Source organism: Saccopteryx leptura, chromosome X (genome assembly GCF_036850995.1).
Source record: "Saccopteryx leptura isolate mSacLep1 chromosome X, mSacLep1_pri_phased_curated, whole genome shotgun sequence".
Classification (NCBI taxonomy): Eukaryota; Metazoa; Chordata; class Mammalia; order Chiroptera; family Emballonuridae; genus Saccopteryx; species Saccopteryx leptura.
The window spans coordinates 120,830,676-120,851,272 of record NC_089516.1 but is presented as its reverse complement, the minus strand read 5'-3'; the positions used below and the strand labels follow the sequence as shown (position 1 = coordinate 120,851,272).

The window sequence follows — 20,597 nt, the reverse complement described above, 5'->3', positions numbered from 1 at the left end:
GACCGCATGGTGGCTGGCTTGAGCCCAAAGGTCACTGTCTTGAAGCTCAAGGTTGCTGGCTTGAGCAAGAAGTCACTTGTTCTGCTGTGACCCCCCCACCCTGTCAAGGCACATATGAGAAAGCAATCATAGAACAACTAAGATGCTGCAACAAAGAATTGATGCTTCTCATATTTCTCCATCCTCTTGTCATTCCCTATCTGTCCCTCTCTCTGACTCTCTCTCTCTCTCTGTCTCTCTCAAAAACAAAATATGAAAACAAAATGAAAAAAAAGAAAAAAATTACCTAACAACAAATTCAAAATAACCATAAAAATAATAATTCATCAGGAGAACAATGTATGAGCAAAGTGAGAATTTTGACAATGAGATAGGTATATATCTCACAAGAATTACTAAAAGGAGTTTTTCTGGTTAAAATTAAAGGACCCAGGATAGTAATCCAAATCCTAACAGAAAAATTTAAGAAAAACAGTAAAGGCAATTGCATAGGTAAGTATGAAAAAGAGTACTAATTTATTATTTCTATCTGTTATGTTATATATGATTGAGAAAAATGCATAAAACAATACTTTTAAATCTGTTTTTAATTAATTTAGAATGTATATAATTATAGAATTAGATATACATATTATTTGTATAAAAATAAAACAAAAGGAAACAAAATCATATTTTAGCAAAACTTTCCTATACTATTTAAATTGCAGCAGTAGCAATTAAAACTAGGTGGTTTAAATATTAATTGAAATCTCCAGTACAATCACTAAGAAAATAACTACAGATATGTAATAAAAATATAAAAAGGGAATGAAAATAGTATACTCTAAAATATCTAACACAGAAGAAGCAAAGAATGGTGATATAGAGGAACGGAAAAGACAAAAGACATATAGAAAAATACAGCAAATAGTAGATGTTAATCCTTCTTACCAGTAGTAGCAATTATAAATAAATTAAACACTCCAATTAAAACATAGTAATAAGCAGAATGAATAAAAACCATATCTAAGTGCATGCTGTCTATAAGAGACACACTTGAGACATAAAGCAACAAATAAATTGAAACTCAAAGAATGAAGAAATAATATACCATGTGGACAATTTTCTTTAACTGGTGGTAGAAGAGCAATTATAGTGTGAATAAAATTTAATGCCTGGCCTGACCTGTGGTGGCGCAGTGGATAAAGCGTCGACCTGGAAAAGCTGAGGTCGCCGGTTCGAAACCCTGGGCTTGCCTGGTCAAGGCACATATGGGAGTCGATGGTTCCAGCTCCTCCCCCCCTTCTCTCTCTGTCTCTCTCTCCACTCTGTCTCTCTCTCTCTTCTCTAAAATAAATAAATTAATAAAAAAAAATTAGTGCCCAATTGATGGCTCAAAAATGAAGAATCTATGTGTCAAAGAATATAGGTGACTTCTAGAATCTGAAAGTGGGTTCTCATGAAAAAAACAACAGAGTAACTAAAACATTAGTGTTCAAACTGCAAAAAAAATGAAATCAATTACCTGAATAACTTTTGAAGTAGATTTGTTAGATAAGACAAGGTTTTCAAGGTCTGGTCTATTCTTACTAAATGTTATTTTGCAAAAAGCTAAAATACAGCACAGTATTTTGTAGATAGCGCTGCAGCAGGAAGAGCTTGACCAAAACCAAAAGGGTTAAGTTTAGCCAACTACAAAGAAGAAATCAACATAGAATTAATAAAATAGTTTATGTAAGCAATGGGCTACACCTCCCTTTTGAAAGACAAGAGCTTTTGATGTGAATACCCTGTCCTCTTTGGTTGTTGCAATAAAACTACCTAAGGACAAAACAACTATGGGAGGTCCTTGAATTAAATTAATAAATGAAATATCCTAGGTGGTGAACTCATTGAGGTTAGTAACAGATTCCCTCAGAGTCTTTGTGTAAGAGCCCAATTTGGCTAATCATTTGATTTTTGCCCTTTGACACTATTAGCAGAGAACTCAGTTCAGCCTGCCAGTGCTTTTAAGGTATAGAACTAAGATCTAATAAACAGATGTTTTAAACCACTAAATCTGTGATAATTTGTCACACAGTAATATAACATTAATACATTCACTGGTTTTCTAATTGTTTCATGTGGAAAGAACCAAGTTTTATGCACAGCATATAAAGCAGAGAAAATAATAAAGATCATGAATAGTTAATTGAATAAAATACCAAGATCTACTTATATTTGCAGGCTATTCCATCTGATATTCCTGACTTTCTTTTTGTCAAAATGTTCAAGATTCTTTTAGCATAATATAATGAGTTTAGAATTTGGAGTAAAAACAAACAAACAAACAAAAAAAAAAACAAGAAAGGAAAACTTAGATGAGAGGTACCAATCATTCGAAGATTCCACTTAAAATGCAAAAACCATTTCACCTATTTTTCTGAATAATTATGTATTCTTACAGCCTATGAGGGAAGATAAGCATTCTGTTTTCATTATTAGTTGTTTTGTAAGCTAATCTTGCTAGCATCCAATAGCAAATAACAACAAATGTTACTTTTTTCAGATCTCAGTATCTCACAAGTTACAAATGTTCATTAATTTTTGAAATATCTCTGTTTTTTAAGCGGACATTTTTAGTCTTGTTTTACTTAAGGGTATTCTGAAAATTATAAATTTTCAGAAGTGTGTGTGTGTGTGTTTGTGTGTGTGTGTGTACACTCTGACTTCCCTGAAGAAAAAAAATGTACTTATTAATAATTCTCTTATTACTGTGTTGATAATATGTGATGAAGTTGCCATGAAGTTAATGTAATCTCTATTCATTTTTAGAACAAAGTAAAAATCACTTTCTTTCATATAAAATTTATGATCAATTGACAAGTAAAATCATAATTTCACAAATAGTTGCCCATCTAAATTCATTCAGATTTAGAGAAGTGAGGCTACATTAAATTTTAATCAAATTTCACAGCTGCTGAAATATATTCATGAAATACTTGACTAACATTCTTAACACAAACAGAATGATCTATGAAAAGGATCATTTTATTTTAAGGCCAAGCATGTCATTTTCATCTTCCTATGTTCAAAAGGTATCATATTGAAATAGTGTAGCTGTTTCCTTATTTTCATATTCCATGTCTTATGACTTCATCTTCAGATACAATTTATGCAAATATCTAAAATTAGGTTGGGAACTTATTATGATTCTAAAATAGTGGAATGGGTTTTCCAAGAGTGAATTATCATCTTTCTTTTGCCAATTGGGCTTGTTGATTCTATATCAAAAATTTGTATGCTTACTTTGATACTGAAAGTATATTAATTTGCCTCATTGCAATCATAATCATAATTATACTCTTACCTTATAATATCTTCTAACATAACTTTTATATGTGTTTCTACTATTGACCCTCCCTTGCAATATTTGTAGACATCTATGTAGAAAAGGAAGTAAACATCGAAATAATATATGAATGCAAGTAAGCCTTTCTCTAAACAAAACTATACAAGAAAATTCTAATTTACTTAACAAATATATTAGAGAAGGTAATTTTCTTTATAAAAAGAAGGTTGTTATTTAAAATATGTAGAATAACTTTAAATAACATTTAACTCACTAAATAAAGCAATATGAGACCCTGGCCTATTGCTCAGTGGGTAGAGCATTGGCTCAGCCTATTGACGTCCCAGTTCAATTCCTGGTCAGGGCACACAGAAAAAAATGATCATCTGCTTCTCCTCCCCCTTTATTATCCTTCTCTTTCTTTTCCCCTCCCATAGTCAGTGGCTCAATTAGTTTTACCATAGCCCCAGGTGTTGAGGATAGCTCTGTTGAAGTGCATTAGTATCAGAAGCTAAAAATAGCTCAGCACTCAAGCATCAGGCTATTATGAGGTTCCTGTGTGTATCTTGGTTGGGGTACATGTGGGAGTCTGCCTCACTATCTTCTGTCCTTTCACCTCATAAAAAGCAATATGTACTTCTTCACTTTCATTTTATTTTATTATGATAAGAAAACATAAGATCTACATATCTAACAAATTTTTTAATAAATAAATTTTTATTAATTTTAATGGGGTGACATCAATAAATCAGGGTACATATATTCAAAGAAAACATTTTCAGGTTATCTTGTCATTCAATTATATTGCATACCCATCACTCAAAGTCAGATTGTCCTCTGTCACCTTCTATCTAGTTTATGTTTTCCCGTTTCCCTCCCTCTCTCCCTCCCCTTCCCCCAGCCCCTGTAATCACCACACTCTTGTCCATGTCTCTTAGTCTCGTTTTTATGTCCCACCAATGTGTGGAATTCTGCAGTTCTTGTTTTTTTCTGATTTACTTATTTCACTCCGTATAATGTTATCAAGATCCCACCATTTTGTTGTAAATGATCTGATGTCATTATTTCTTATGGCTGAATAGTATATCATGGTGTATATGTGCCACATCTTCTTTATCTAGTCTTCTATTTTTTTTTTACACTGATTAAAGCCTTTAAGCAAGCTCTTGGCCAATACAGCAAGAAACCATAAAAGAGTAGTGTCCTTAACATGTTCACCAAGTCCAAGTTGGCCCCAACACAATACCAAATCCCTGATAAATGCAACCTAACCCCAGTTCAGTCTGTTAGGAACTGTCCCAAGGAACAGGAGTCCAGGAAATGTCCACATCCTGGAAAAGTTCGCATGGCACTGGAATTGTTGTCACAATTCTATACTTTGCAGCTCACGTCAAAGTCCCAATGACAGCTGCTTCTAGCTGGTAATGATTCAGGTAGACTGGAAAAGCCATATGCAGCATGTGTGGAGATGGAGTTTCTGTTCTCTTCTGCCTGGAGAGATGAGACCAGGTTGCTTTTCCCTGGAGCTCTGTGACTGTGGCTTGGTAAAGAGAACCTTGGGATAACCTAAACTGGATGGGAAAGGTAGATTCATAATAGAAGTTGGCAAAAGGGGGAAAAAGAGCTCTAAATTAACAGTAGGTCTCAGCCTGAAATATGAGTGGGGCATTGAGGTAGGAGGAATAAAGGAAACACTATATATTAAACAAAGCAGCAGAAAATAAGACTATCAACACCCACAACAGAGATTTTCGAGGAAAGAATAAAAAACCTGACTATTCAGGCAAGACATAGTTAAGTGACCCTTGTATAAATGAGATCAGTTTACCTGCTTCTTGGAAGAAATACCCTAGTCTCGTCCACAGTGTCATAGATGGGGCCAATGGCCCTGGACACCTTCAGTCTTCAGTGGCAAACCCCAGCATTCTGGGCAAGGTTAGGTCATAGGTGGCTGGAGCAAGGCTGAAAGAGACTGAACCCTCCCTTAGAGGAGCTAGGGGGAAGCCTACCTTCCAGTGTCCCTTTTTCCTCACAGCAGAGGCATGTAAGTCTGGCAGGCTTTAGCTCAATGACCTTCATTTCCACTATTGAAGCAAGACCCAGATGGCATCCTATGAGACCCCTTTGGGGTGTTGGAGCCTTTAAGGGCATATTCTAAAAGCTGGTAGTTGCCCTGATCTCTATTTGGCTTTTTCTGCCTCTTGGTATCTTAAAAGCCATGCTCAAAAGATCTCACTGAGGGGATTGAGCATTCCCATCCACCTATATAAACCTTTTCCATATATCTGGTGCTATTTGGAAAAGAGAAAACAGAGTTATTAGCTGGATCAAATAAAGAAGGTAGTAGTTTTCAGGACAAAAAGATTTAGTGTCTCCTGTTCATCAACATTCAAAAAAAAATTAAAAAATTTTTAAGTGAAAAGCATGGTATGGTAGACCCCTAGGAGTTTCAGGATATGACTCCCCCCTTTTAAATTTTTTTAAATTGACCTGAAAGTATTTGCTGGGTACACTTTAATAATACCTTGACTTTAAAGATTGTAAGAAATACACATAATTTGAAAGGTTTGACAAAATACAGTAAATTTTTTTGCTCCATATGCAGGAGCATTGTCAGTTTAACCAGTTTAGGAAAACCAATAATAGAAAAATGCATACAGACAATGAGCTATAACATGCTTAGCAGCCTCTTCTGTTCCGACAGAGGTTACTATAAATCCAGAATATGTATCCACTGTAATGTGGACATAAGACTCTTTGCCAAATATAGGTATATGAGTAACATCCATTTGCCAAATTTGTCCTGGTAGGGGTCCTTGAGGGTTAACTCCAAATGAAGGAAGAGATTGTGGTATAGGACCCCTTGAACAGGATTTCCCAATCTGCCATGCTGCTTCCCAAGAAAGTTGAAACTGTTTAGACAGGGCTCCAGTGTTCTGGTGATGAATAGTATGAGACTGAATTGCTCGATCTGTCATGGTTGCGCCAAATAATTTTCTTTTGGGTAGCTTGATCAACAAGGGCATTCCCTTGTGCTAAAGCTCCAGGGAACATGGAGTGAGCTCGAGTATGTCCTATAAAACATGGAGCTCTATGTTGACATACAAGTCTTTAAAGATGGATGAACTGCTGAAATATTTCATCAGCGTTTGTCCCTAAGACTGCGGTCTTTATAGTGGAAACACCATAAGTAAATATTTGCTGTCTGTATATAGATTAAAGGGCAAATATGGCAAATGCTGAAAAGCCATGATAATGGCATATAATTCTAGTCTTTGAGCTGATTTTAGGTTGATAGTTTCAGTATAAAGTTGTCCATTGATTTGCAAGAGCGATTTGCCATTTAGTGGAAGTGTCCCAGAGCCATTGTTGTTGATCCTTTGAAAAAGGAACAACAATAATTTTGAGGCTCAAAACCTATAAGCTATAAGGGTTGCCTATGCGCCTTGATAAACCAGGAGGCAACAAGATCAAAATATGGAAGTGTATTCCATGGGCTATTAGGTGGTTCAATGTGCCCAAGATGTAGCTGCTCTTGTACCCATTGAGCAGCAGCCCTAAGTTTCTCATGAGAAAGGGGCCATTGGTCTACCCATACAGGATTATCTGATTTCTAAGTAATTGGTCTGCACAATGCATTATTGAGGTAGCAGGAGCTACCAAGGCCCCTATGCTAAATTTTGATATCCTAATCCACACCTTCTGGTATTGGGTGCCATTTCTATGGGGGTGAGAATTCCTCACTGTTCTTTCCCTAGATGCTTGGTGGGCAAAAATCCCTGATCAAGCATCTGAGTACTGACTAAACCATTAGGACTGACAAGTAATGGTCCCATATTTTTCAAAACATCTCTACCCCACAAATTAACTGGCCATCCAGGGAGCACATAAGGCTTAAAAAAAAATCAGAATGACCTTCTTAATCTTCTCAATGTAGTAAACTAGAATTTTGTTGAGGGGATTTACTCTGCCCTATACCTTGTAATTCTGTGGCTGCTGCATGAGTGGGCCAGGAAGGAGGCCAATGTAGCTTAGCAATAACAGACACATCAGCCATAAACATGGGGGTGCATCTAAAAGTCCTTTAAATTGTATGCTCATGTATTGTTAGTTCCATTTCAGGGAATTCCTGAGCTATATTTTTAAAATCCAATTGGCAAAATCAGAGCAGTCACATCACCAATTTGCTTGGAGCACCTTTTGCAGGATGTGGCCTGAGAAGCAGAATTAGCATCCTTATACTATTCTTCTAACTGTCTGAAATAGCCGTGAAAAATATTCTGGGTTTTTTTTTATTAATTTTAACGGGGTGACATTGATAAGATTGTCTTCTGTCACCTTCTACCTGGTTTTCTGAGTGCCCCTCCCTTCCCCCAACCCCTCCCTCTTCTCCTCCCTACCCTATAACCCCAACACTGTTGTCCATGTCTCTGAGTCTCATTTTTATGTCCCACCTATGTATGGAATTATATAGTTCTTAGTTTTTTCTGATTTACTTATTTCACTGATGTATAATGTTATCAAGGTCTATCCATGTTGTTTTAAAAGATCCCATGTCATCATTTCTTATGGCTGAGTAGTATTCTATAATATATATATATATATATATATATATATATATATATATATATATATAATAGAATACTATAATATATATATATATTATAGAATACTATAATATATATATATATATATATTATAGAATACTATAATATATATATACTAATATATATATATATATATATATATATATATATATATATATATATATATTATAGAATTTTGGTATATATATATACCAAAGCTTTTTAATCCACTTGTCCTCTGATGGACACTTGGACTGTTTCCAGATCTTTGCTATTGTGAACAATGCTGCCATAAACATGGGGGTGCATTTCTTCTTTTCAAACAGTGCTGTGGTGTTCCTGGGGTATATTCCTAACAGTGGTATAGCTGTGTCAAAAGGCAGTTCAATTTTTAATTTCTTGAGAAATCTCCATACTGTTTTCCACAGTGGCTGCACCAGTATGCTTTTCCACCAGCAGTGCAGGAGGGTTCTCTATTCTACACATCTTCACCAGCACTTATTCTGTTTGTTTTGTTGATGAGCGCCATTCTGACTGGTGTGAGGTGATATCTCATTGTGGTTTTAATTTGCATTTCTCTAATGACTAGTGATGTTGAGCATTTTTTCATATGCTTATTGGCGGTGTGTATGTCTTATTTGGAGAAGTGTCTATTCATTTCTTTTGCCCATATTTGGATTGGATTGTTCGTCTTCCTGGTATTAAGTTTTACAAGTTCTTTATAAATTTTGGTTATTAACCCCTTATCAGATGCATTGTCAAATACATTCTCCCATTGTGTAGATTGACTTTTATTCTGTTCTTATTGTCTTTAGCTGTGCAGAAGCTTTTTAGTTTGATAAAGTCCCATTTGTTTATCCTGTCTTTTGTTTCACTTGCCTGTGGAGACAAATTGGAAAATATATTGCTGCGACAGATGTCAGAGAGCTTACTGCCTATGATTTCTTCTAAGATGCTTACAGTTTTATGTCTTACATTTAAGTCTTTTATTCATTTTGAGTTTATTTTTGTGAATAGTGTAAGATGGTGGTCTAGTTTCATTTTTTTTGCAGGTAGTTGTCCAATTTTCCCAACACCATTTGTTGAAGAGACTGTCTTTACTCCAATGTATGCTCTTACTTCCTTTGTCAAATATCAGTTGTCCATAAAAGTGTGGGTTTATTTCTGGGTTCTCAGTTCTTTTCCATTGATCTATATGCCTGTTCTTATTCCAGGCTGTGTTGAGTACAATGACCTTATAATATAACTTGGTATCTGGAAGTGTGATACCTACCACTTTATTCTTCCTTTTCAAGATTGCTGAGGCTATTCATGTTCCCTTTTGGTTCCATATAAATTTTTGGAATATGTGTTCTATATCTTTGAAGTAAGTCATTGGTATTTTAATTGGTATTGCATTGAATTTATAAATTGCTTTGGGTAATATAGACATTTTAATGATGTTTATTGCTTCTAACCATGAGCACGGAATATGCCTCCACTTGTTTGTATCTTCCCTGATTTTTTTTATCAATGTTTTATAATTTTACAAGTACAAGTCTTTAATCTCCCTGGTTAAATTTATTGCTAGGTACTTTAGTTTTTTGGTTTCAATGGTAAAGGGGATTGATTTCTTAATTTCTCTTTCTGACAGTTCATTGTTAGTGTATAAAAATGCTTCTGACTTCTGAGTATTGATTTTATATCATGCCACCTTGCTGAATTCATTTATCAGGTCTAGTAGTTTTTTTACTGCAACTTTAGGATTTTCAATATACAATATCATATCATGTGCAAATAATGATAGTTTTAGTTCTTTTCCAATTTGGATGCCTTTTATTTCTTTTTCTTGTCTGATTGCTGTGGCTAGGACTGTCAGAACTATGTTAAATAAGAGTGGTGAAAGGGGGCACACCTGCCTTGTTCCTGATCTTAAGGGGATTGCTTTTAATTTTTGTCCATTGAGTATGATATTGGCTTTGGTTTTGTCATAGATGCCCTTTATCATGTTGAGGTATTTTCCCTGTATTCCCACTTTGCTGAGAGATTTAATCATGAATGGGTGCTAGATTTTATCAAATGCTTTTTCTGCATCTATTGAAATTATCATGTGTTTTTTCTCCTTCCTTTTTTTTTTTATGTGATGAATCACATTGATTGATTTGTGAATATTGTACTAGCCTTGCCTTCCAAGAATACATTTCACTTGATCATGGTGTATGATTTATTTTCATATATTGCTGGATCCAGTTTGCTAATATTTTGTTGAGAATTTTTGCATCTGAATTCATCAGGGATATTGGCCTATAATTTTCTTTTATTGTGTTGTCTTTGCCTGGTTTTGGAATCAGAATTATGCTTGCCTCATAAAAAAAGTTTGGAAGTCTTCCTTCTTCTTTAATTTTTTGAAATAGCTTGAGAAGGATAGGAGTTAGTTCTTCTTTGAATATTTGGTAGAATTCACTTGTGAAGCCATCAGGCCCAGGACTTTTCTTTTTGGGGAGCTTTTTGATAGCTGTTTCCATCTCATTTTTTATAATTGGTCTGTTTAGGTTTTCTGATTCTTCCAGATTGATTTTTGGAAGATTAACTGTTTCAAGAAATTTGTCCATTTCATCTAGGTTGTCTAGTTTTATGGCGTACAGTTTTTCATAGTATTTTCCTACAATATTTTGTATTTCTGTTGTGTCAGTTGTTATTTCTCCACTCTCGTTTCTAATTTTATTTATTTGATTCCTGTCTCTTTTTTTTTTCTTGGTGAGTCTGATTAAAGGTTCATCGATCTTGTTTGTTTACCTTTTCAAAGAACCAGCTCCTGGTTTCATTGATCCTCTGTATTGTTTCTTTAGCCTCTATGTCATTTATTTCTGCTCTGGTTTTATTATTTCCTTCCTTCTAATAGCTCTGGGCTTTACTTGCTGTTCTTTTTGTAGTTCTTTTAGATGTAGGGTCAAGTTGTTTATTTGAGCTTTTTCTAGCTTCTTCAGGTATGCCTGTAATGCTGTAAACTTCCCTCTCAGTACTGCTTTTGCTGTGTCCCATAAATTTTGAGTTGATGTATGCTCATTATTGTTTATTTCTAGGATTTTTAAAATTTTTTCTTTGATCTCATTGTTAATCCATTTGTTATTTAATAACATGCTATTTAGTTTCCAAATGTTTGAGTATTTTTCAGTTTTTCTCTTGTGGTTGATTTCTAGTTTAATGCCATTGTGATCAGAGAAAGTGCTTGATATGATTTCAATCTTCTTAAATTTTTTGAGACCACTTTTGTGCCCTAACATGTGGTCTATTCTAGAGAATGTACCATAAGCACTTGAAAAGAATGTATATTTTGCTGTTTTAGGGTAAAAGCTTCTGAAGATATCTATTAAATCAAGTTGATCTAATATATCCTTTAAGTCTGATATTTTTTTGTTAATGTTCTTTCTTGGCGATCTATCTAATGATGTTAATGGGGTATTGAAATCCCGTACTATTATAGTACTGCTGTTGATCTCACCCTTTAAACCCATCAAAGTCTGCTTGATATATTTAGGCGCTCCTATATTAGGTGCATAGATATTTATAATGGTTAAATCTTTCTTTTGGATTGCACCCTTTATTATTATGTAGTGACATTCTTTATCTCTAACTATAGTCTTTGTTTTAAAGTCCATTTTGTCTGATACAAGTATTGCTACCCCAGCTTTTTTTTTCATTTCCATTTGTGTGAAATATATTTTTTCATCCTTTTATCTTCAGTCTATGTGCATCTTTTGATTTAAGGTGTGTCTCTTTTAGACAGCATATGTACGGGTCCTATTTTCTTATTCATGCAGCTACCCTATGTCTTTTGATTGGATCCTTTAATCCATTTACATTTAAGGTTATTATTGATATGTAATTGTTTATTGCCATTTTACTCTTTAAAACTGTATTCCTCCTTTGCTATATTATTTTTCTCCTTTGATCTGTTTACAACAGGTCCCTTAGCATTTCTTGCAGCCTTGGTTTCGTTGTAGTAAATTCCTTGAATTTTTTTTTTTCTGTAAAGCTTTTTATTTCTCCTTCAATTTTAAATGATAGCCTTGCTGGATAAAGTAGTCTTGGTTGTAGGCTTTTATTCTGCATTACTTTGAATATTTCTTGTCATTCCCTTCTGGCCTCAAGTGTTACTGTTGAGAAGTCAGAAGTCATCCTTATGGTGGCTCCTTTTTAGGTGATAGTCTTTTTTTCTCTAGCAGCTTTTAATATTTTCTCTTTATCACTTAGCTTTGGTACTTTAATTATGATGTGTCTTGGTGTTGATATCTTTAGGTTTCTCCTTAATGGAGCTTTCTGTGCTTCTTGAACATGTGAAGTTTTTTCCTGCCTTAATTGAGGGAAGTTTTAAGCTATGATATGCTTGAAAAAAGTCTCTATCCCTTGTTCTTTCTCTTCTTCTTTAGAAACCCCTATGATTAGGATGTTATTTCTCTTCATGTTGTCACAGAGCTCTCTTAGAGTTTCCTCAGACTTTTTAAGTCTCTTTTCTTTTTATCTGCTCTGCTTTGGTGCCTTTATTTATCATGTTCTCTAACTTGTTGATTCGCTTCTCCACTTCATCCATCCTGCTTTTAATTCCTTCCATTGTGTTCTTTATTTCAGATACTGTATTTGGCATTTCTGACTGATTCTTTTTTATTATTTCAATGTCCTTTTTTATATTTGCTATCTCTTTATTTAGGTGTTCGTAATGATGATCTATTGTTGTTCTAATATTTTTGAGCATCTTAACAATCATTATTTTAAACTCTGCATCTGGTAATTTGGTTATATCTGATTCATTTAAGTCCTTTTCTGGGGATTTCTCTTGGTTCATTTTGGTTGCATTTCTTTGCATTCACATTTTCTCTGTGTAAAGGAAGGTTTTGGCCACTGGAGTCTACTGGGTATGGCCTCTGTTCCCTAGGTATGGTCTGTCTGCAGGCCCGCCACCCCTTTTTCTGTTGTTGCCTAAGGCTTTTGGGTTTGGGCATTGCCAGTGCCTGCCCACTGGAGCTGTTGCTGTGGTTTTCACCTCTCCTTCACGGGAGTGGCTGTGATCACATACTCAGGTACACAAGCCTTGGTGGCCTTGGCCTTTGCCCCACCCCTGTGGGTGGCATTATGCTCGGCCCTGAGGGCAGTGGCGAGCACCTTTGCTTAGCTGCGGGTCTCTGCCTGTTTCTGGGCTTTTGCTCCACCCTTGCAGGAGGAGCCCACTAGTGGAACGGCTGCTAGCCTTTTCTCTACCAGCCAGGCAGGACTGTATGCCCACACTCAGCTCAGTAGTGGAACTCCACCTGTTCTGGGCTTTTGGCTCCACCCCCGTGGGAGGAGCTGGCTCCCAAGTCAGGCCATAAGCCTCAGTTCCATGGGCAAGGCAAGGCTGTGCTCCTGTGCCCCTGATCAAGGGTTAGTCTCCACCCCTTCTGGGGTTCCCTCCCTTCTCCCACAGGCTGGGTTACAGGCTGCCGACAGCTGGGCTTGACTGCTTTTGCATGACTATTCCTCCCCAGCCGGGCAAGACTGAGCTCACACGTGAGCCCAGTGGCGGCCAGCAGGCTTCTACTCCTGCTGACAGAACTGCGCCTCTGCGTCCTGCTGCCACTCACCCTCCGGCGAGCCCTCAGCCATGTGGTGTGTGGACACTGCAGCTCAGAACCTAACACTCACTACTGTAGACCAGAGCTTCCTCCTTTTAAGCGACTCTGCTCTGTGTGCTGCAGGAGAGTTTGTTTGGCTTCCCTTTGCTGGTATTGCTGTTTCTGGGGGAAATATTCACTTCAGATTTGGGGAGTGACTTGTCCCAGGGGTTAGGGTGGCTGTTTCCCAAAACGTTTCTCCCTGTGCCTCCTAGATTACACTCTCTTCCTGCTGTTCTGGTCCTCTACTCTCTCCCCATTCCCTGGAGCCCCGGGTGAGTGGTTGTGAAAGAGGTTTTCTGTGCGGTCCCTTTAAGAAGAATCCTGGGTCTGAGAAATCAGACTCTTTCTCACAAACAGTATCCTGACTTCCTTCCAGCTAAATATTGTCCTTATGCCTCTTCTTGGCTTTGGGGTTGCAGGCTGGGGTTTTGTTACTGGGACTCAGGACTTTCCCCTCTCTGCTAAATTCACTTCCCACCACATGGGTTTCTCCCAGCTGCCATTTGCTCCAGGGAGCTGGGCAGCCCTCTCCACATTTCCACTTTTCCTATCAGTCTCGGTGTGGCTTCCTCAGTGTTCCTTGGTTGAAGAGTCATCTTAGTTTGTTCCAAAGTTGGTTTTTGTAGATGATTATTTTGTAATCCACTTTGGTTCTGGGAGGTGGATGTTGTTACGTCCAACTACTCCAGCGCCATCTTTTCTTCCTCTCTAACAAAATTTTAAGGGTACAACACACTATTATTGACTACAGGTTCAAAGTTGTACAAAAAATTTCCAGAGCTAATTCATCTTGCATGATTGAATCTTTATGCCCCATTTGTAATTCCTTTTTTCCCATAGCTCCCAGCCCCTGGAAACCACCAGTCCACTCTAATTTCATAGATTTGTCTATCTAAAATATCAGATATAGAAGGAATTATGCAGTAATTTTCTTTGGGTCATTGCACTTAGCATATTTTTCTCAAGGTTCATCAATGTCACAGCATGTTGCAGAATTTCCTTCTTTTTTAAGGCTGAATCGCAAGCTTTACATTGTATATATATGCCACAATTTTTTTATCTATTCATATGTTGACAGCCATTAAGTTTTTATCTTGGCTCTTGTAAATAGTGCTGCAAGGAACACAGCCATACTAATATCTCTTTGAGATTCTGATTTCAATTATTCTGTGTAAATCCCCAGAAGTTGGATTCCTGGATCATAGTGGCAATTTTTAATTTTCTGAAAACCCCCCATAATGTTTTTCCAAATGGGGGATTAATTTTTTATTTCTATTAATAGTGTGCATGAGATACAATTTCTACACATTCTCATCAAAATTTGTATTTTTTTATAACAGTCATCCTGACAGGTATGAGTGATACCTCTTTTTATGAATAAATATTTATTCAGATACTTAGCCCTTTTTACTATTTTTTAACATTTTTATGGCAGATAATACATTGAAGTTTTCTCTGGTCATGTTTACTTACTTTTTTTTCCTTGAAAGTTAGTACCTGTTTTGTGCTTTTGATTTTTTTATAGTTATTGCTAACTCTTCCACCCTTCTAATAGTTTTTCAACAGAATTTCCATATCATCTTTCACCATTTAGTTATTTGTCACATCTATATTGTTATTCTTGTACTTATCTCTCCTGGAAATTTGCATTTCTTTCAGTCTGGTTATTTTCTAGGCTTGCTAGATAACTCTCATCCTTGGACTTACTTTTTCCATTTTCCTGAGCTTATTTTCTGCTTTCTGAGTATTATGTTTTTCTATTCTCTAAAACTTTTTAGTTTGTGTTTTATTTAATTTCTTTTATTTTTATTTATTGATTTGTTTTGTGGCAGGAATTTGCCATTAGTTATATCAATTGAAAGATCAGCATTTTTTAGTTATTTTATGTATGATTTGCAATAAAAGGTAATTAAAAATTAAATACATATATAAACAGCCATAGATTGACTGCAAAATGACAAAGTACAAGGTAATGGCCATCTTTAGAATGCCCCTTGTTTGCATTACCCTGCTCCAATCTAGACTTCTTGCCTTCTAGGCTTGATAAATGCCATCCTAGTATCTACTTTTAGTACCATATTGGAAAGCCTTTTTACTCTTCTTTGTGTAACACACTCATTTCTATAATCCCATGTCTTTTTTAGCTTCCTCTTTTGGAACACACATTATAGTATTTTCTTGAGAAAAAGTTCATTGAGGTAAATATTTTCTGAATACACATCTCTAAAAATGTATTCATACTACCATAACACTTACTTTTTATTTGCCTGGCTATAGAATTCTGTACTGAAATTAAAATTTTTGAAGGCACAATTTAATTGTAATCAACTTCGCAGGGTTGTGTTAAGAGATATGAAATACTGAATCCTGTGTTTTTATGTGACTTTTTCTTTCTTCTCAGGAGACTTTTTTTTTTTTTTTTTGCTGCTAGCCTTCTGATTGTATACAATTATAAACATGGGATAAAAATATATGAATGCATTGTGCTAGATGCTTAATGGACCTTCAGTCAGGAATTTCATGTCCTTAATTGATCAGTAGTATAGTTTATGATCAGGAGAATAGACTCTGGAATAAGATCAACTCTAACACTTATTGAATGTCTGACTTTAGAAAAATAACTTAATGTCTTCATGCTTCAGTTTTCTTATCTACATATTATTATGAAGATGATAAAATGATATTAGCTGAAATATTGCTGCTATTATTAAATCGTTTAATGTGTGTAAAGTTCTTAGATCATTTCACAAGGCACAAATAGTATATAAAAGTTAGCTAATATTACTATCTTAGAGAATTTTCTTGAATCATTGATCAATTTCATTATGTCTTCCTCCCCATCTACTGTGTTGTCTCTGGTAGAACTCCTATAACTCATTTTTAAGGAATCCTAGACTTGTTTTATATTTTCTTCTCTTATTTTCCATTTCTTTATAATTTTTACTTTATGGAAAAATTCTTCAACTTGAATGTCTAACTTTTAAACTGAGTTTACATTTCTGCAATTATATTTTAACTTTCATTATCTCTTTTTCTAATTCTGGTTTTATGAATATTATATTTTTCTTATATTTCTAATGATGTAATGCCACTTTTAGGGTGTTTTTTTCTCCATTTAAAATTTCTATACAGGAGATACTATTGGTGTACCAAAAATTTTTTCATTTGGCTCATGTAAGCAGTTCCCAGATTCTTGGAGGAGTGCTTCCCAGGGCCCACAGTTATCCCTGATCCAGATAATTTTATCAGTTGAAATTGAGAGGCCATGACCAGAAAGTTAAGCTCTTCTTAAAGCAGCCAGCAAGCATCCAATGATTGACTAACAAGTAGGATACAAAAAGACTGCCATCTTGTTTCAAAGTAAGACCAACTCTATGGTATAATTATTCTTCATTGCTCCATGTTGGACTAAGCATTAACAGACCTCCAGCTGATTCCAAAAGCTTGATTACTTTCTTCCCTGTCCTAAACAGTAGTTGAGGTAAAGTAACACAAATCCTCTTCAAGGACCAGCACAGTAATCACTCTCAAGAGAATTTTATCTCAAATTCTGTTTCTGGAAAATCCAACCTAAGATACTTTCTTTCCTTAAATTTGCTTGTATTTTTCTATTTTTTATCCTTGTACAAAGGCTTTTCTCGAATGACTGGTAATTCCTTGATATTCGTATTTGTAGGTTCTCTTTACAGAACTGGTCATATTTCTTAGAAAAGGTTTTTTCTGTTCATGCTAAAGAGTAAAACTATGACAACCAATGTTCTGGGAGCCTAATGGAGGAAGATATATAAGAGTCTCATCATTTAGTGTTTATATTTGTAATTTAGTATTTATATGTCCTCTTAGTTGGACAGCCATTTGTAATATAAAATTTGATTATGTGTTTCTTTTAAGTACTTAAAAAAAGTAGTGATGTATTATAAATGTCTGATATCCAAATAACACTTTCTCTTATTAAGCAATATAAATAATAAATTTTATGATATGTTGGAAAAAACAGTCGCCTAACATAAAGTGACCAAATTCTTGTCCTAACATTGCTTCTACATATATCTGCGGTCTCAAGGAAGTTATTTAACATTTTTCTATCTCAACTTTCTAGTCTATAAAATAATATTTTGAATGTGGAACATGAAGGGAAAGACAGAAAAAGAGAAAGAAATCTTTTTCATATAAAAATATTCCAAGATTATTTTCACATCTTTTACAAAAAATATATCTATGTGTCATTTACTTTTTACAAAATTTTCTATAAATTATTTAAAAACTGTAACATGATGTGGTTTCACTACAAAATTCAGAAATTGAAACTCCAAAAACAGATTTGATGTTTGAATACATATTGGAGGTAGTTCCCAGAAGTTATCACCAATTCACACTCAAGTGAAAGAGTTCAAAAAAGAAAGAATCTCTAGTTATAGAAAGTTTTAGTTTTATGACAAAATTTCTTTTAATCACGATTAAACATTAAATATTATATTTTGAAGCCACGGATAGCTTCTGAGGAGAACAGACACATATAAATCTATTAGGGTTTCTATCATTAAAAAAAAATTATATCAAAATCTTATTGGATCAATTCACCGCATGACAAATTTATGGAAACATTCCATACCTCAACAATGTTTGTAGATTGGCAAAATGATGGATGGGTATCTTATGCAAGCTGGACAAATCAGAAACCTTGCTCCAGAAATTTGTAACTGCAACTGAAAGAATTATATCAATTTCCCTTCAGGTTTTTGTACTTTTAACATATAAATTCTCTCGACTGACCAATCAGTGGCACAGTGGATAGAGCAACAAACTGGGATGCGGATGACCCAGATTTGAGACCCTGAGGTTGCCAACTTGAGCGCGGGCTCATCTAGTTTGAGCAAAGCTAACCAGCTTGGACCCAAGGCTGCTGGCTTGAGCAAGGCATTATTCAGTCTGTTGTAGCCCCACGGTCAAGGCACATATGAGAAGCAATCAATGAACAACTAAGGTGTTGCAACAAAAAACTGATGATTGATGCTTCTTATATCTCTCCGTTCTTGTCTGTCTTTCCTTATCTATCCCTGTCTCTGACTCTCTCTCTGTCTCTGTAAAAAAATAAATAAATATTATATATATTCTCATGTGAACTGAAGAAACAAAATTGTGTTGAGGAGGAGAATAGAATATAAAAAGTAATTAAAAAGAAAAAAAATCCCCCAAAACATTCTTGGTTTTGGTTTTTTTCTGTTTTTCTTTTGTCCTTGAATTCCTTAAAAAATAATATTTTATAACTGAGGATGGGAGAAGAATGGAGCATCTAGCAGCAACTCTATTCTCTCTACACCTTACTCTCACAACTTGCCCACCATCCTGCCTGCCACCTGCTTGTCTCTCAGAACATCTTCCATCATGGCTACTGTGCACCACGTTTCCAATTAAGAAAAGGCATCAAGTAGGTATACATGTCCTTTCCTCAAGGTGACAAATTCCTGGTATATATATCTGGATTGACAGTACTGGAGAAGGACTACAATACAAGACCCAAACCTTAGCCACTGTGCCCAAGTGTATAGAAGAGTTGCCTGATTAGAATTTTGATGGCTTCTCTTCTTTACAATCTAAAGTGACATGTATCTTGCTTCTGTTGCCATGTTTCTGGACCCTTTTTACAAGAACACTAACAAGCCAGTGTTTTGTGAAGTCTACAAGTATGACCAAAAGCCTGCAGAGACCAATTTTAGGCATATCTCTCAACAGATAGTGGACATGGTAAACCATTGGCACTCTTAGTTTGGAATTGAGTGGGAATATACTCTCAAGTATACAAATGGTACCCTTTTGGTTGGTCTTCAAATGACTTCCTTGGTCCCCAAAGTTCATACTACTGTAGTGTGTGAACAGACAGAACCTATAGCAAGAATATTGTGGAGGCTCTCTACTGCACCTGTTTGAACACAAATATAAAGATCCTAGGGACAAATGCTGAGATCATGTCTGCCCAGCAGTAATTCCACATAAAAGCCTGTGAAAGAATAAACATGAAAGATCATCTCTGAATTTCAAGTTTCATCTTGCACTGAGTGAGTTAAAACTTTATAGTATAGCAACCTTTAATCCCAAAGCCATTCCTGGGAACTGTAATGGTGGCTGGCTGTAATACCAACTTCAACTCCAAAACCGTGTGAGAGAAGAATGGTCTGAAGTACATAGAGGAGTCCATTGAGAAGCTGAGCAAGAGACCCCCTATACCACATGGAAGGTTATGTTCCCAAAGGGGGCTGGGACAATGCTCAAGACATAACTGGATTCAACAAAACTTCCAAAATCAATTACTTATCTGCTAGGGTGACCAACCGTAGTGTCAGAATCCAGATTCTCTGGGCTGTCGGCCAGGAGAAAGCATTACTTTAACAACTGGCACCCATGTGCCAACTGTGGCCCATTTGAGTGGATGGCATGAGGGTGGAGGTGCTTGAAAATTTGGCAATTAGGAGCTGTTAAACCCACATTACCATTTAAGGGTTTCTCTGTATCCTGCCCACCTTTCTAGAGGGTACAGACACTGGTTTGTTAACAGGAGAAAGCACATTAGAGCAGCAGCAGTCATCTGAGCCCCATGGCTTTGGTTTAAATACACATTATGCACAGGGATTTAGAAATATGAGTTGACTGGTTAACTTAAACATGTATGCTAATTAAAAAGGATCATTGGGTTATTCTCTGGAGCACTAGCATATCACCAAAGCAAACCTTTGGTTATATTAAACTTTTTCTTTTTGTGTGTGTGACAGAGACAGAGAGAGACAGAGAGAGGGACACATAGGGACAGACAGACAGGAAGGGAGATGAGAAGCATCAATTCTTCATTTGTGGCGCCTTAGTTGTTCATTGATTTCTTTCTCATATGTACCTTGACTGTGGGGCTACAGCAGACTGAGTAACCCTTTGCTCAAACCAGCGAACTTGGTCTCAAGCTGGTGGGCTGTGCTCAAACCAAATGAGCCCACACTCAAGCCAATGACCTTGGGGATTCAAACCTGGTCTTCTGTATCCCAGTCTAATGCTCTATCTACTGCACCACCACCTGGTCAGGCT

The 20,597-nt window shown here is 35.8% G+C and overlaps 1 pseudogene; it reads left to right on the top strand.

Moving 5' to 3' along the window:
* Positions 1-6,362: 6,362 nt before the first annotated feature.
* Positions 6,363-19,962, top strand: LOC136386472 (glutamine synthetase-like; annotated as a pseudogene).
* Positions 19,963-20,597: the final 635 nt, after the last annotated feature.